Source organism: Microtus ochrogaster, chromosome 7, assembly GCF_000317375.1.
Source record: "Microtus ochrogaster isolate Prairie Vole_2 chromosome 7, MicOch1.0, whole genome shotgun sequence".
Classification (NCBI taxonomy): Eukaryota; Metazoa; Chordata; class Mammalia; order Rodentia; family Cricetidae; genus Microtus; species Microtus ochrogaster.
Window position 1 is genome coordinate 72144059 of NC_022014.1, and position 18047 is coordinate 72162105.

The following is an 18047-nucleotide window of genomic DNA, read 5'->3' on the forward strand; positions in this document are numbered from 1 at the left end:
TCAGACAGTAAATAGTTTTGACCTTGTGAGGCATGTGGTCTCTGCCCCAATGACTCCATTCTGTCCCTGTAACGGGAAAGCAGTGACAGACAATACATAAACAAATGCTTGTGGCTGTGTTCCAATAAAACTTTATTCACAGAAGCAGAGTGCTGGCCCAATCGGACCTGAGGGCTGTATAGCTTGCCATCCGTGATGTGTGTCTTGAATGGGTCTTTCCTGAGCACAGACTGTGATGATGGGCCACAATGGAGACACTGGGCTCCAGCCTGGCTCCGCTAGCGATCCGCTGCGTGACTTTGGGTAAGTCACTGACGGTCTCTGGAACTGTTTGATTTTCCCTTCAGTAAATTATGGGGTGGATCTGCATCAGAGGCTGCAAACTGGCAATCCAAGGTTGTGTCTGGCTCGCAGATGTGTGTCACTTGGCCCGTGTAGGAGCCAAGACATTTTGAATTCATTTCCAACATTTCAGATGGAGAGTGTTCATATAAAAATCCAGATTTCTGGCTACTCTTGAAATATCAGAAAATCTGGCACCCCCGGACCCACATTCCCTTGTGGCAGTCCTTGGCTGCAGCTGAGTGCAAGGTCTGGTCGCTCTGGCTGGGTGTGCACCCCAAACACAGCAGCCTCCCCTCTGGCCGGCTTCAGCTGTTAATGCTATGACTTGACACCTAAGCATTTGGCTTTGTGACCCCTTAGGAGGCCTCTGTGCCTTTGAGCTTAGTAATCCAGTGTCTTCCACTTCGTCCAAACTGGCCCATCTCTGCTTCACGGCGGGTGTTTGTGGCCTGCATTCTCTCCCTTTGCCCATAGTCCATCGTCCTTATTTGGCAGCCATGTTGTATTGGGTGGACAACATTCTGCTACGTCATGCCAGTTGGCACATGTCCCTTCCTGGCCCTACAGCTGGTCAGGGCTGCCTGAGTGAGCATGACAAATGATTCAGTGTTGATGCGGGATGCCCCTCTGTATGCTGTGAATACCATCGGTGAATAAAGAAACTGCCTCGGTCTGTTGATAGGGCAGAAGTTAGGTAGGCAGGGAAAACTAAAGTTGGGAGAAAGGAGGCAGAGAAAAAGAGAAACCATGCAGCCCCGCCAGACACAGATATTGGAACTTTACCTTTTGAGCCACAGCCACGTGGGGATACACAGAATAATAGAAATGGGTTAAATTAAGATGTAAGAGTTAGCCAATAAGAAGATAGACTCAATGGGCCAAGCAGTGTTTGAAATAATAAAGTTCCTGTGTGATTATTTCATGGCCGAGTCGCCAGGAAACGAAGCAAGCGGCTTGTCACTCTTGGTTTTGCTTGGGATGCTGGCATCTGAGAGGCAGGAGAGTGAGTGGGAGGCCTTTGGCTCTGTTGGCATTTTTGTTCACGTGCATGAAACCAACTTTTCAACCAATAACTACTGACCAGAGCAGGTAGATGCATGCCCTACCCTCTTGCATGCATCTAATGCACGCTCTTCCCTGTCTCCTTAAGCTGCCTGGTGTGATTCAACCTCACTTGTCTTTGGTGGTCCCTTCCTGGCTCCTGTGCTAGCTGCCTGGGTTTCTATTTCTCAACCTATTTCATCCACTTACCTGTAAGGGGGCTTAGAACCATCTCACAAATAAACAACTTGTACTAGAGGCATAATCTCGGGATCCTGCTTCCTAAGACACCCAGTCAACAGTGGCCACACTTCGCAGAGACAGGGTTTGTCTGGGTAGTCCTGGAACTCACTTTGTGACCTCGAACTCAGAGATCTGCCTGCCTCTGCCTCCCCAGAACTGGGATTAAAGGTGTGTGACACCATGCCTGGCTTACTTTTGTACTTTTTATTATAAGAGCCAAGAAGTTTCCTTGATGCTTAGGCTGACTTGATAGGAGTTTTCTACTGCTTCCCCAAGGCATTCTCTCTGCTATAAAAGACCGTAAATATCCACAGTAAATTATTAATAGAAATGGATAATTTATTTTGTATTAAATTCTGTCCTAATGACTTCAGTAAAACTCAGGACCAGAAAAAAAAATGGAGGGTTTTTTTTCTTTTAAATATTTATTTATTTAGTATACAATGTATGCCTTCAGGCCAGAAGAGAGCACCCGACCTCATTACAGATGGTTGTGAGCCACCATGTGGTTGCTGGGAATTGAACTCAGGACCTTTGGAATAGCAGGCAATGCTCTTAACCGCTGAGCCATCTCTCCAGCCCGGTTTTTTTTTTTTCATCTGAAGTTTTTTCCAAAATTGTCTAACCAGAGTGACCTTGGTTTGATTGCACTGGGATGTTGTGTGTCTGGAAAGTTCCACACACAAGGTGGAACTTTCAGATACACCTTATTATGAAGATCATGTGATGACGGTCGGAACAAAGTGGTTGTCACTGTCTAGACTACCGCTGATGGTCTGATCACATGCGCAGGAGCCTTTCAGTGTTCCCTGAGGAGGGAGGTGGAGTAGAAGCAGCGTCTCTCCTGCTATGGAGGCCTGTGATCTCCCTGTTCTGTCTTTCGGTGAACAGGAGGGTCATTCAGTCACTCTGAGTCTAGGGACTTTGGAGCAACCAGCACCTCCCCATTCGCCTTTAAAGATGACTGTCTGAAGATACACAGGGACTCATCCTTGCTCACCCAGTTTGCTGGGACTGAAGTTCAGTTGCCTGATGATTTTGGCTTTCCACAGTATTGACTTCCTCTGGGAAACACGCCTAGAAACTTCCCGTGAAAAGAGCAGACTTGGGGCTTAAGGTTTCTCTTTAAGGGTAAGAATGCAAGATTCAGGGAAAATGTATGTATAGAAAGATTTTTCTTGATCACTATCTGGCTTTTCTCTCTCCACGAGAACATTCTAGAACTTCAAGCATCTGCCAGGACTCAAATGAACCTATGCTAGTGGGTGGTCTTAAAACCTACACTTCGTGACTCTGCTCCTCCAAAGGAGAGAAATGGGCGTCGGGGAGTGCTTGTGTGCTCCCAGCTTTCCGATCCCCACTTGGGAAACATTTACAACACAGCTCAGTTCCAGCCTACATGGCTCAGAACGGAGGCTGGCATCCCAGGGTCTCCCTTACAGGTTGCCTTGGTTACCTGGCATCTTTGATCTCATTTGTGAGAGCAGAGCCCTGTACCACAAAGCTTTCAGTGGACGCACAAAGGGTGTCTCTGTGACAAAGCCCAGGATACGGGGGCAAGGAATGGTGCCGGGCCATCTGCAGGGTAGACAAGATTGTCACGAAATCCTAGTCGCATTCCAAGTGTGTGTCTGCCTAAAATGATACGGCTGTGGAGAAGAGGCAGGCCCTGTGTGCTTCACAAGGGCTCATTCACAGCCGTTAACACCAGGAGTATACGCAGAGGTCATCCAACGTTTGAGGGCACTGCCGGGTGGCTGTGGAACGGATGAAGACGGTTGTTGCACATCTCACACACGGTGGTACCTGTGTTACATCATCTCTCACTTCGTCCTTGTGCCAGACCTTGGAGGTGAGGGGCCATTCATCTCATCTGTTAGGGAAAATGGGTTTAGACCTCATCATGATCACCTGAGTCTGAACTCCTACCTATATTGGTCCCCCATGTATGGGTGGGAGACTCCAGGAGGGAGAGATGGCTGTAGTGTGTAAGGAACAGAACCCAGGGGGTGCTGAACCCCCCAGGGTCATAGTCTCCTCTCCTTTCCTGTCGTCCCCTGGGTCTCAGGAAAGGAGAAAGGCTTGGCCTGAGATTGAGAGCGGGTTCAACACTCACCTAACCGTCTCATCTCCCCAAACCTCAAACAGCAGAGATGGAGGTTCAAGTTCAGAGCTGTCCACTGAAACAGGACCCAGGATCTTACTGAAAATAGTTCTTGTTGTTGTCCTTATAAGTTACCTTCTTTGCAGTTTTCCACCTGCAACCACGCAGAAATGAATATGAAGCCACTTTCAAAGAAATGTCTGAATAGCATCTAAAGCAATGGATCTCAACCTTCTAGTTCTGCCCTTTGACACAGTTGCTCACGTTGTGGTGACCCTCGGCCATAAATTTATTTTCGTTGTCACTTCATAACTGTAATTTTGCTACTATTATGAATTGTAATGTAAACATCTGTGTTTTCAAATCACAATCCCAGAGAACCTAGACAACAATGAGGGCCCTAACAGAGACAAACATGGATCTTATCTACATGGGAAGTAGAAAGAGACAAGATCTCCTGAGTAAATTGGGGAGCAATTGAAGGGGAGGGGAGAGGCAGGGAGGAGAGCAGAGAAAAATGTAGAGCTCAATATAAATCAATAATAAAAAAATATGTGTTTTCCAATGGTTTTAGGCAACCCCTGTGCAAGGATTGTTTGATCCCTAAAGGGGCCACAACCCACATTTTGAGAACCCCTGATCTAAAGGTTTTGAAATTTATACATTTTAAAACAGGCATTTGAAAAATTTAAATAGTTTTTTTAAATAAATTTTGTAATTTGTAATAAAAAATACATCTTTATGTAAGATACACCTGGCTTGGGGGCAGAGCAGTGAGTGCAGCAGAAGGGTGCAAAGTGACTCTGGCTTCATTGCCTCAAAGAGTCCAGGGCCAGAGCGTTTGGGGTGGGACAGACCAGAAACCCTTCTCTAAAGGAACCAGCTGGAAATGCTCGCCTGGTTCTGGGAAGACGATTCCAAAGTCAGTGTGCAGAAGAGATGGAAGCACGGGGCTGGGCCAGACTCTAGGGTTCGCCTGGGGAGAAAATCAAAAGTCAGGAAAGGTGAGGTCTATTGGAACATGGGCTGGACACTGGGAAGGACTAGGGAATGGTGGTTCCTGAGTTTAGGGCTGAGGAGCTGCTCAGGAAGGTTCTAGGAGGATAGTGTAGCCACTGGTGTGTACCGATCTCTCTCTCTCCTCAGCTCAGACCAGGCAGATCTCATCAACCTTTTTAACACACACCCCATGACAGAGGACAGCTTTGTTGGGCTTAACTGTGAACGTTACGATGTACTCTCCTTCATCTTGGACGGATAACCATACTCGCACGCTTGTGTCTTCTTTGAACCACTGCCCGAGAATTATCAACAGTAAATTGTAACTCTTTCGTCATCCTAAGAGCATTCTAGTGCAATGGGTGTGAGAAGTGTTATATTCAATTATAAAATGAAGATGTTATTGGGGCCGAGGAGATGGCGCAGCTGCTAAAGGGCTTCCCATGAAAGCCTGTGGACCAGACTTGTTTTCCACATCTACGTAAAATCCCGGTACCTGTAATCCCAGCTCTAGTGAGGGGGAGACATGTGGATCTCTAGAAATCATTGGCCAACCAGCCTAGCTAAATAGATGAGTTCCAAGTTCATAGACAGAACCTCTCAATAAATAAATAAATAAATAAATAAATAAATAAATAAATAAATGTGGAAAGTGTTTAGATGAAGGATCACCTGATCACCTCTGGCTTGTAAAACATGCACGCACAGCCGGGCTGTGGTGGCGCACGCCTTTAATCCCAGCACTCGGGAGGCAGAGGCAGGTAGATCTCTGGGAGTTTGAGGCCAGCCTGGTCTACAAGAGCTAGTTCCGGGACAGGCACCAAAGCTACATGTAGAGAGAGCCCGCCTTTTGGGGGCGGGACGGCTCGGGCAAATGTTTACTTAAATTAGGGCGTGCAGACACTGCAGCCCGTTTTTCCGGTTTCCTGTTTCGGTGCATCGCTGGAACTTCGGTTGCGTGAGTGTGCTATTTACATTAAAGTTGTATCATCTTATACCAATTGTACCAACTGCACAAGTCAATTTCAAATGGTGCACATTTTTGACAACACTCTGGCCAGACCTTCTCAAAACGCACAGAGACCAATTGCAATTTTCTTAGGTCAAAGGTTAATTTGGGAACTTTACCATCATTTGCTTTCACAGGAGCCCCTAAGAAGAATGTCGCCCCCATGTCAGCTTTAAGCAATCTTAGAGAACGACGTCCCCTCTCCCAACAAAGTTTGCCCTCAGGGTTAGGGACATCTTTTAATGGTTGGTTTGGACTTGAAGGGATGGGGAGATGTTTTATGAAATTAGGAGTATTTTCAAAAATAAAAGGGGGGGAGGATTAACTGGTGTGATGGGATGATTGGTATTTGTGAGTTACTGTTTTTAGAAAATTGTATTGGTACTGTTTCCTGTATATTGATATATTGAATATTGAATGTGAGTATTCCTACCTCTAATTTTGTATAAGAGTATGCTTATATTGTATTGATACATCTACCATATTACAATGTACATTTCTACCTCTGATACTATTTATGTAATATCATTGTTTACATTTGATATGTAATGACATTGTTTACAGATGAAGATTATTGTCTTCATATATTGCACAGTTGTTTATTCTCTTAGTCTTTAAGTTAGATAGGTATTGAGAATTATATGTTTGTCATGTTTATTTTTAGGTTAATCAGGTCTTCTAGTTACCTAGAGATTATATTTAGTATAGATAGTATAATCTTCAGCCTCTTTAAAGAGCTGTAGAAAAATGGCCTTTAATCTAACCTAGAATTCTGTGCCTATGAGACACAATTACTCCTGGCAACGCCACTCTACTCCCGAGAGAACCTTGAGCACCAAAGACACTCCACTGGGAGCTTGTCTTCTTGGCAGAACTGGCCTTTGGGTTAAGAAAAGCCCATACCTCAACTACTGACAAAGATATGAAACAGAATTGTCTTATCTTGCCAAGACAGGGTAGGATAATTCTAAGAAAGTTTCTTGCATTTGATAATGGCATGTCAGTTATGTTAGGCCTTAGCCAAAGTTGGTTGACTCAACATTGCGAACGAGAATTTGGGTGATTGCCCAGGTAGTCAGTTGTCTCTGTCGTTTTTGGCACATTTTGGATATTTCTCATTTGTTAAGTAACATTTATTCCTTTCTCAGATCTTTGATGGAGTTGAAGATTATATAATTGTAATTACTCTCTACATTATTTAGACTCCTTGAGATAGAGTGTCTGGTAAAACTTTTGTTCTCAATATTGTTTGTTATATTTATTATTTGTTATTATTGTTTATAGTTGTAGTTAGTTTAGTCCTGTCTTATTTAGACAAAAGGGGGAGATGTAGAGAGAGCCCACCTTTTGGGGGCAGGATGGCTCGGGCAAATGTTTACTTAAATTGGGGCGCGCAGATGCTGCAGCCCGTTTTCCGGTTTTCTGTTTCGGTGCATCGCTGGAACTTCGGTTGCGTGAGTGTGCTATTTACATTAAAGTTATGTCATCTTATACCAATTGGTCTGTATTAATCCGATCCGCCTTCAGCTACAGAGAAACCCTGTCTCGAGAAAACCAAAAACAAAAAAAACAAAAAAAAAACTACATGCGCAGGTGTACAAACATACATATGCACACATATGCATGAAACATACACACAAGTACTGCTTGCCCAGGCACGCATGCACGACCAACAGGTCTGCTCACAGTGTTAGCTACTAAAGTGTAACACATCAGAAACACCGATGTCATGCCTGATAGTCCTGATGGTCCTGACGGTCCCCAGGAGTCTCCTTGAACTTCTGGTCAGTGTGTCATGGGTCAGAAAGCACGAAGTGGTCTTTTTCTAAATTCAGACTCTGGATGTTTCACCACTCCAAAGCCACAGCTAATGTGGACCCAGCTCCACTGACGAGCCAGCAGAACTCAGGCAACATCTGTTCGGCGCATGGTCTTGGCATGTCTCACTGCGCGTCGGGTAGCACCGTAACGGGGAAGCCTGTCACGTGCTATCACCTGATATATTGTGCTTGAGATTTTCTTTGGCCCCTAATTAAATAAGGCCACATCTGTCACGTCTGCAAATGTGAGGGCAAACTGTGAGCCAGCGTTAGAGACCATGTGTGTTTGAACTTGGAGATGAATTCTCCCAGTCTCCAGATGAGTTTAACTGAAGTGTATCCTAAGGTTGTAAGGTGAGATGCATGAGAATGAACCAAAGAAAAGCCCAGAAAAACCACAGTGTCAAAATCTTGTATGTGTGAATCAGAGGTGGCTTCTTATTACGCAATCAAGATGAAAAGGTAGAAATAGTTTAGACACGAGATGCGGAAGCTGGTGTGGGGGTGACTAGAAGTAGATCTAGATCTAGATCATCCAGACTAGAAGTAGGCCGACTTGTCTTCAAGGGGGGTCAGATAAGCATGTCACCTGCATGGCGGTTGCGTGGCTCTGCCCGTCATACAAAAAGCAGCTATGGACAGCGTACAGGAGATGGTCATGGTGTTGTCCTAACTGTACGTTATTTGCAGACCCTGAAATGTAGATTTCATATAATTTTTCTCGTGTCATGCAATACTACGGTTCTTTTACTTCTTTCAAAAAAATTTTACAAATATAGAAACTGTTCCTAAACCATCAGCTAAATTTGCTGTTTGAAACAATAACCTTGAACTGGATGTTGCTGTCATCTACTAAATTAGCCTTCTGATGACCAACTCCAAAGGAGGGATGTAGACGACACCGGAAAAGGGCGGGGCTACGTGAGGAAGGGAAGAGCTGGCTGCAACTCCTGCCAGGGTTTGGTTTCTTCACTCGGCGGTGGCTACATGGATGTCAGCATCATCATCACTCGTGAAACTTTATGTGGTTATAACTTATGCTTTCTTGCATGCCTATCAAGTGCTTTCTAATGCAAACATTTGAAAGCAAACAGCATGGAAATTAACATATATGTTTTGAGGGGTTGTGGAGATAGCTCAGTTGGAAAAGAGCTTGCTACACAAGAGTAGGGACCTGGGTTCAGATCCCTGGTGCTCACATAAAAAGCTTTGGGAGGTGCCTGTAATTCCAGCGGTGGGAAGGCAGAGACAGAAGGATCTCGGGGCTTGATGGCCAGGCAGTCTAGTCAATCAGTGAGCTCTAGGTTCAAGGAGAGACCGTGGCTCACAAGTAGAGACCGACTGAGGAAGACAGCCATGTCGACTCCTGCATCCAAACACATGTGCACATATGTACAAATACACCCCCACGTGTGCATAGATACACAAAAAGATGCTTTTCATTGACTGGGTGATTAGCAAATGTTATTAATTTGGCTTTAGAAAGGAAATTCAGTTGAAAGTTCATTTGCTCGTTTTCAACACAATTTCATGTGTGATTTTATGGGGGGAAAAGGCAAACCCATTGCTAAATATGGTTTATAATGAGTGTCTTGTCAACGATGTCCAGTAGAACTATTCAAGATGGTGGGAGTGTCCTATTTGTCCACATGAGGCTACTGTAGCTGATGGGTCAAGGATTATCTGCCTTTTTCTGTTCTAAATGTTGATCCAAGTTCAAATCTCACCGGCACCATTAGACAGCTATGTGACCTGACCTTCCTTTTGTAAAATTCAAATAACAATGCCTCCATGGTAGTGGATCTGAGAAGACTAAATGAGAAAAGCCGGGCCAGTGAGACACTTTACTGGGCAGAAAGTTTAGTGTCAAACTTGATGACCTCAGTTCTATTCCAGGAACTCAAGGGGTGGGCGGGCAGGAGGGGCTCCTACAGACGATACTCTGACTTCCCCATGCATGAGGTGGTACAGTCCATCTGAGCGCCATGCCTGTCCATACTAAATGTTTAGTGAGGTTTCCTTTCTAAATATTTTCATCCTCAAAATTGTCTTTCATTTTTAAAGAAAATCTTTGTGCATGTGCATGCGTGTATGTATGTGCCATGAGCCATGAGAGGAAGTCAGCTGAAGGAGTCCTGTCTTCCACCTGTTTTGGCATTGCATGCTCCAGGCTAGCTGGCTCACAAACTCCCAGGGATTCTCCTGTCTCCTCCTGTCATCTCAATGCAGAGGTGCTAGGATTGCAGATGGATCTCTATCCAGCTTTATCCAGGTTCTGGGGATCCAAACCCAGGCCCTCAAGCTTGAGCAGCAAGCGTTTCTGCCCACTAACTACGCTAACTTCTCAGCCTCAAAACCAAGGCTCCCCAAACTGATCAACGGCAGAGCTGAGCTACAATCCAGATCAATCCGGGTTTTCATGGATCCCTTTGAGTCTCAGATGAACCTGACACGGTAATGGAGCACTAGAAGTGAGACATTCTGTTCACACGGAACGGAGAACGGAGCAGCCTTGAACTCGCCTGGGTGTCTCTCAAGGAACCAGGTCTGTAAATCCTGAATGAGTAAATGAATCCGAAGCATCACTAATAGGAAGCTGCCTGTAGCCCCAAGTTGCGCCCGAGCCAGGCCGCCTCCCATCCAGCAGGAACTTAGGTTACAAGGCAGGAGAAATGCAACACCGAATCCCAGCGACAAGCAAGCATTTAAAAATTGACTTTGACAAGCTTGTTTCCCCTTGAACTTTTCCCAGGCTGGCTTTCTCAGAAAGTAATGACACTTGTCCTGAAAGACATCCCAGAGCCTGCAAACCGCACTTGGCCTGCACACGTTCCGAATGGGGTGGGGCGGAGGTGGGAGGGGGAGTAAAGCTCCCCGGGGGTGGGGAGGATTTAGAGACTGATGTTTATGACTCTGTCCTTGGTGCTTTGATGTGTTATCCTGGATGGATGGTGCAGCCGGCCTGCCGCATTGTTTGTGGGAGTGATTGAGTTTTTGTTTTATCAGATTCCTACACAGAATATCAGGGTGGAAAGATAACAGTGAGTGCCTGGAATTCGGATGGGTTGGGTTGCTAGTGGTGTGGGAATTTGTCAAGCTTGAGTTTTGCTTGTGGGAGTTGGATGCTGGGTTTGGGAAGGGTCTGGGGCAGATGGACCACGGGGGACTCAATTCTGCGACCCCGGGGCCCCATCGGCATGACTCTCACGTAGCCCAGATCCTAGACATGTGGTGAGCCTGAGCCAGGCATAGTCAGGACTCTGTTGGAGGCCAGAGGGCCAGGGACGAGATGAAAGGCACAGGCTGTCTCTCCACAAAGCACAGAATGCCCCCGCCCCCCAGCTGCTTCAACAAGGAGCCGGAAGGTTCTCACTGATGGGCGACTTGCTGGCTGATTAAGCCCCGAGCCTCAAGGCCTGGCATATGGCGTTCTCCCAGCCCTGCAACTGACCCTGTCGCTCTGGCCACCAGTGTCTGTCCCTTTGGATCCCCAAGGCATAGTGCCCTGCCATGGCAACAGCTGAAGGTGGGGGAGTTCTTGCCTTGCCTGAGGATGGCCTGAGATGGATAGGCTACAGGCCAAGTGCCAGAGGGTCCCCTCCCTTTCTCCCCTTGGGCTCTGTAGCAGAGCTGGGGGCAAGGCCCTAGCAGGTCTTTCTCTTTGGAGGGTCAGAGAGGAAGGGTATGGAGTGTGGGGGAAACCACCCAAAAAGTAGGATTCCTCAGGCACAGTCTTCCCTATCTCCCCCCATGTCCACATGCCCCTGGAACCCATAAACCCCTAGCTCGCCACGAGAGGTTGAATTTGGTTGGGATTACCTCAAAGGGAGGACTTAGCACAGTGGTTCACTTGGACCCAAGCCGTGCCAGACCCAATTCTGAGCAGATGACCTTTGCCCTCCTGACGTCCCCTCCCCTGATGAGAGAGAGGACAGGTGATCCATCTGCCCTCCTCCCTCTGTGATCATCAGTTGAGACGAACTGAGTGAGGGTGGTGTTTGACTTGCAAATGTGGGAAACCTTTAGTCCAGCTGGGAAGTGGAGCGGTCAAGGCTGGCCTGGGGGGCAGGGCCAGGAGAGGGTGTGGTGGGAAACTCTGTTACTCTCTTGGAGTGGCTCTCAGCACAGAGCTGAAGCCAGGCTTGGCTCCCTCTATCTCCAGGCCTATGGTGCTCACACAGAGCAAGTCTTGTTAACCTCTGCACCCACTGTGGAACCTCGGAAGTAATTTTGGGCACCTGAGTGAGAATCCCAATGTCTGTACTATTTCTGCAAGTATATTTTGAAGTCAAAGTCAGGTCACTGAAGCCCTACATCCAGTTCGCACTATTGGGGATAACTAATTTTTAGGAAACAAGTGAAGGACTCACGGTCCCTGGCTCTGAATGTGGGTGTCACTCCTGCACAGTTTCTATTTTGGATTTTGGGTTCATAGATACATTGAGATCAAGGATGACATTAAAAATAAACCAACTTCAAATAAACTGATTACCTTAAACTTAGAGTCCCCTGAAAATGTAGAGCCAAGCAGCGTCACGACCGATAAAGGGATTTTTTCCGTTACAGGAGGGGCTGGGACTGAACTGACTTACGCTATTGTTGAGAGCTCTTTGATAGGGCCCCTTAAATGAAAATTATCAAATGGCTGTTTAAAACATGCACCCTTTTGTTTGATTAGCCCACTGCAGATAACCTTTATTAAACCTGATCTGAAATTACAGGCGCGGCCGGGCACTCCTTTGATGCCTTGGCTGTTTTGCTTCCTGTTTATAGAGGGCTACACGTTGCACCAGGAGATAAAGCTGTTCTAAGGGATATTAAGACATAAGAGTCCCTTGGCTATTTGCTGGCACTGTTTTGATGTTTCCTTGCTCCCTAGAAATTAGCATATCCCTTTCAAAGGCTGCCTCTGATGAGAGTAATCCTTTGCCATGATGTATTTGCTAAAAGTCATCAATGATAGTGTATTGTGTAAAGAGATGACACATAAAAGGCACGAGGCTAGATTATTGATAATGAAGCAACTTGTGTAACGGTTGCTTTTGGCTTCTCTGAAGCATACGTTGACACCGTAAACACACTGGGTTTGTATTAATGAGGATTTAATGCGGCGGAGGCTTTAAAGAAACTTGCATGGAACAACTTTGCAGAGGAAAGAGCTAGTGGGGCGCAAGTTTAACATTTGCACGCATTTGACTGAGTTACGTTCAATCAAAATGTTTTATTGCCTTGGAAACAGAAAATGCTGATAAATCTTTTGTTTCCCTTTGCTTGCGTAGCTTGAAGCTGATGAATAAGAACGACAGCATGGAACAAACTTAGGGAAAGGATTTTGCCCCGCACACCTAGAACGTTTTTTAAAAGAAAACTATGTAAAGGGCGTGGGAGAAAATGATGGGAAAGTGGAAGAAAGGAAGCCACAGGAAAGGGAGGAAGAAAAGTTGAGAAGGAAGAACGAGGAAGGGACAGGGGGAAGGAAAAGAGGAAGAGAGGAATAAAGGAATGGAATAATGAAAAATTGGAAATCAAGACTGAGAGAAAAGATAGCAAAGGAGGAAGGGCAACAAGAGAAAAAGACATGAGAGGCAGAAGAGAAAGATCGGAAGGAAAGAGGGGGGAAAAGAAAGAAGGGCAGGAAAGTATGAAAGAAGGACCAGAGAGGAACAAGCAAGGAGAAAAAAACGTTAAAAGGATAGGAACAGGGAAGAAGAAGGGAGAGAGGGAAAAAGGCATGCAGGCATGCAGGCAGGTAGGCATGTAGGTAAGCAGGCATGCTGTAGGCAGGCAGACATGCAGACAGAAGCCAGGTAGGCATGCATGCATGCATGCAGGTAGGCAGCACACAGGCATGCAGACAGAAGCTAGGTAGGCATGCATGCATGCAGATAGGCAACACACAGGCATGCAGCAGGCAGGTAGGCAGGCATGCATGCATGCAGGTAGGCATCAGGCAGGTCAGCAGGCAGAGACATTCTACTGGCCTGAATATTCCTATGTTGCTTAAGGAAAGAGCTGGAGCCAGACTTAGCTCAAAAAGTATTTCAAATGTGTCTCACCTGAAGCAATCAGTAGATACCTAATTCATAACTGGTTTTCCTAGAAGTTTAAATTTGAAGAAAGCTGAGCTGTCCTTCCCTGGTCACCCCTGCTTCCAAGCAGAACTGCCTCCAAATGTATACTGTATGACAGTTCTTGGGTTTGGGCTCTTTCTATGGAGATTTGGTGTTATGAGAATTCCTTATGGTTTTACTGAAAAGCGTAGAATGAAGTGTGCAAAGCCCTGGCCAAAGGATGCCCCCTACCTTCACACTGAGCGCAGTGTCCATCGACGCCAAGCAAGCGGCAAGGACACCCGCAGCAGGAACTGACTCTTGGAAATCTGCATGCTTACAATGGATGAGAGGTTTCAAGTGGTCAGCTTTCTTGTGTCTGCTTCCCTATGCGTTGAACATGTGTGGAGTTGTCTATTTAAAGATCAAAAATCTTTTCTTCATTAAGTCCCCATTGTTCTTGGGTTGAGGTTTAGAATGCCTTTCTCTCGGATGTTTGATTCCAATTTGGTAACTGGAAGACAGAAGTGGGTGGGAGGCAGCTAAGCACTGGGGTTGCTCTCTGGGTATTAGAACTTTTGGGGCACGCTTTTGTGATTTGTCTCAAAGGCTATATTGGTGCAGGTTCACTTTTACTAATACAGTTGTATTTATTATCACCCCACCAACATCTTCAGTCCCTTTGGTTTCTCTCCTAGGTGAGCACACCTGCTCCAGGTGTTCTTTTGTTGTGTGTGCGCGCACATGTGTGCTTGTGTGCGCATGAACACGGCGTGCAGGTGTACATGAACATGTGTGTATGTGTGTGCGTGTACGGGTTAGAGGCCAACCATGGGTGTTGTTCCTAAGTGCCAATTGCCTTTGGTAATTTTTGAGACAAGGTCACTCACCGGCCTGTAACTCACCAGGTGGGCTAGCTTGGCCAGCCAGTTCGTCTCAGGGTTCCAACTATCTCTGCACCTTTGTAGAATGAGGATTACAAGATAGAAAATACGGATCACCATACCCCACTCTGTATGTGTGTGTGTGTATATGCTCATGCATGTGTGTGCACTCTCCCACGTGCACATGTCTATAGGAACACATGCACGAACATGTGGAGGTCAGAAGCCAGTATCTTTTGTCTTCATTGCTTACTCTTCACCTTTAGCTTTGAGACGAGACCTGAAGCTCATCGATAAAACTAGAAAATGGCCACCGAGCTTCAAAAGATCCACTTGTCTCTATCCGCCTGTGCCGTGCCCCCGCGGGGGTACTATACGGAAGCGTCACCACGATATGGTCCTTCTACATAAGACTCATCTGGAGCTATTCTTAGCATGCCTCACACAGAAGCATTTGGGAAACAACTGGGACTGGTTTAGGGGAGAAGGACACGGCTCTTTTGTTTGGAGACTTCAAGGGCAGTAAATAGTTGAGAAATGATCAGTGTGTCGCTTCACAAGGCAAGCTCTCTGGTCCACTATAGTGCTCAAGATGTCAAGGCCAAGTCAAATAGGTTCTTGGGTCCGTGTCAATGGACCACACACGAGTGCCCAGGTTTAGAGAAGGCAATCCCAGCAGACTTTATTATTTTAAATGCCTCTCATACTAGAAGAAAGGATGCTTGATCTTCTTGAGATGGAGGTGGTTGAAAATGTCAGTGAACAAAGTGGATAATCATGGCTCAGCTCAATCAATGGCTTGGGGTGTGTCCTAGTCATTGCTGTAAAAGTGACCACGTGCTGAGCCGGGCAGTGGTGACACACACCTCTAATCCCAGCACTCAGGAGGCAGAGGCAGGCGGATCTCTGTATTCGAGGCCAGCCTGGTCTACAGAGTGAGTGCCAGGACAGGCTCCAAAGCTACACAGAGAAACCCTGTCTCGAAAATAAATAAATAAATAAATAAATAAATAAATAAATAAATAAATAAATAAGTGCCCACGTGTTTGTGATGGACAGACTGACATCACCTTGAGAACTGTGACAACTGTGACTTGTTATACTGCTTGAGGGTTGTAGCTTTGACAGTGACAGCCCATTTTAATTGGCCCATGAATACCTTTTCGGAAAGAAAGACAGAAAAGCAGAGGAAGAAATTGTGAGCAAGAATAGCATTCCAGGGCTGGAGAGATGGCTCAGAGGTTAAGAGCACTAGCTGTTCTTCCAGAGGTCCTGAGTTCAATTCCCAGCAACCACATGGTGGCTCACAACCATCTGTAATGAGATCTGGCGCCCTCTTCTGGCATGCAGACATACATGGAGGCAGAATGCTGTATACATAATAAATAAATAAAATCTTTAAAAAAAAAAGAATAGCATTCCATGTGTTGGCATATTTGAAAATGAGTTGGTTTCTACAGTTTTGCTCATTTGTTGGTTTGTGTTGCTGTGTTAGTAGCGGAGCCTCGAGTCTTGTGTATGCTGGTCAAGATCTCTCCCACCCAGCTCCATTTCTTGTTCCTTTTGTAGTTTTTACTTTCGGACGGGGTCTTGCTAAGTTTTCAGGTAGACATTGAACTTATATTTGCTTCTGTCTCTTGAGTAAGTGAGATTAAAGGTATGTGTCAGTAGACTTCCTGCTAGCGTATGTGTGTGTGTATGTGTGTGTGTATATATGTGTGCATGTGTATGTATGTATATGGGTGTGTATGTTTGGGTATATATGCATGTGTATTGGCTATGTATGTATATCTGTATCTGGTGTGCATATATATGTGTATAGGTATACATGTGAAGTCCAGAGGCTGATGTTGAATGTCTTCCTCTAACACTTACCACTTTATGTATGGATGGATGGCACTTGTTACCCACAAGGTGCTGCCATGTGGCACACCCAGTAGGTAACTTCCTTACATGCAATAGAATTTGCTAATGTGGAGGGAAGGAAATGTAAACAAGGAAGCCTTTTGGGGAAAGAGCATGGTGTTCACAAAAAAAAAAACATTTTATAAGCCTAGAGTAATGGAATCACAAGTTAAGATATAAAAATTGCCAGAGGACAAGAAAAATTGAGTCAAGTAGGTTAACCATTTCTCAGAACAATAAGCATTTCTTCAGCAAGTTTCAGTCTTTCTACCACACCTATAGTCCGCAGGTAATTTCCGAAAGTCAAGAAAGCGTATATTATTGAAGAATAAGAAAAGATGAATATGACATCATGGCTTCAATATAATATCTATAAAGGGCTGGGACAATGTGCTCAGTGGGTAAAGTGTCTGCCACACAAACATGAGGATCTCCAGCACTCACATGAAAAAGTCAGACATGGTGGCATTTGTTTGTAACCCCAACCCTAGAGAGGCAAAACCAGGAGAACCCCTGGAGCTTGCCGGCCAGTCAATCTAACCGAATTGGTGAGCTTTAGATTCAGTGAGAGGCCCTGTCTCAAAATCAAGTTGGAGAACAATTGAAATGACTACCTGATGCCAATCTCTGACTTCCGTACATGTGCTGCCCTCACATATGAGCCTGTTCACACACACTTGTATGTGTGCATCCACAGGGAGGCAGGAAGAAGCTGGAGGCTTGCTGGGACCCGCAGTGGATCTGTATAAAAACACAGTCGGAGGAAATAGCTGTCATAGAGTCTATCTTGAGCCTAATCAGTGCCAGAGTCAAGGAGACTTCATGGAAAGAGGGCAGTGGGTCTAAATCAACCTAAATGATTTGGATCACAGACTGATGCTTTCTGGTCTACTCCAGACACGTGACTTGATCTCACCTCCGACTGGCCATGGTCACGTGGGAGAACACTTTCCCCATCCACCTTCTCTTCACTCTTCCACCCACACCACAGGCTTCCAGCAAGGTCGGAAGACTCTTAATGAATCTGAGATCCGTAAGGAGCACAGGAGTGCTTGGATAGGGGTACAAAGCAATGGCCTTGCTCAGCCACGGTGGCCTCACTAACGGGATGTGTTGATGACTGAGCAGGATGGTTTGAGAGCCGGAAGTGCTCTAGAGTGGTCTTTGGCAGGATCGTTCTCATTTCTGCTTTCCCACTTGCAGAGTGGGCTAACACTCACTTCTTAGGAACACTGAGACTATCAGGCTTCACTCCGACTGGCTTTGTGCTTTCATATGGAAGAGTAATTTCTATGTGACCTTTCTACTCTCTGGAAAGTCTGTTGTTGCAGGAGTCCCTTGGGACTTTCTGGAAGGCTGGTACCAGCAGTCAGAATCTTCTGTCTGTAAAATCCTCTTTCTCAGCTGCCCTAATGTCACATGCCCATAATGCCATCTGCTGAGAAGGCTAAAGCAGGAGAACTACAAGATTGAGGCCAATTTCGGCAAGGTAGAGAGTTCAAGGCCAGCCTGGACAGCTTAGCAAGCAGCTCTCCCATCATAAAAAAGTGAAGAGTGAGCCAGAGATATGGCTCAGTGGTCAAGTACTTGCCTAGCTGGTAGGCATGATGCCCTGGATTCAATTCAATACACAGTAATATATATATA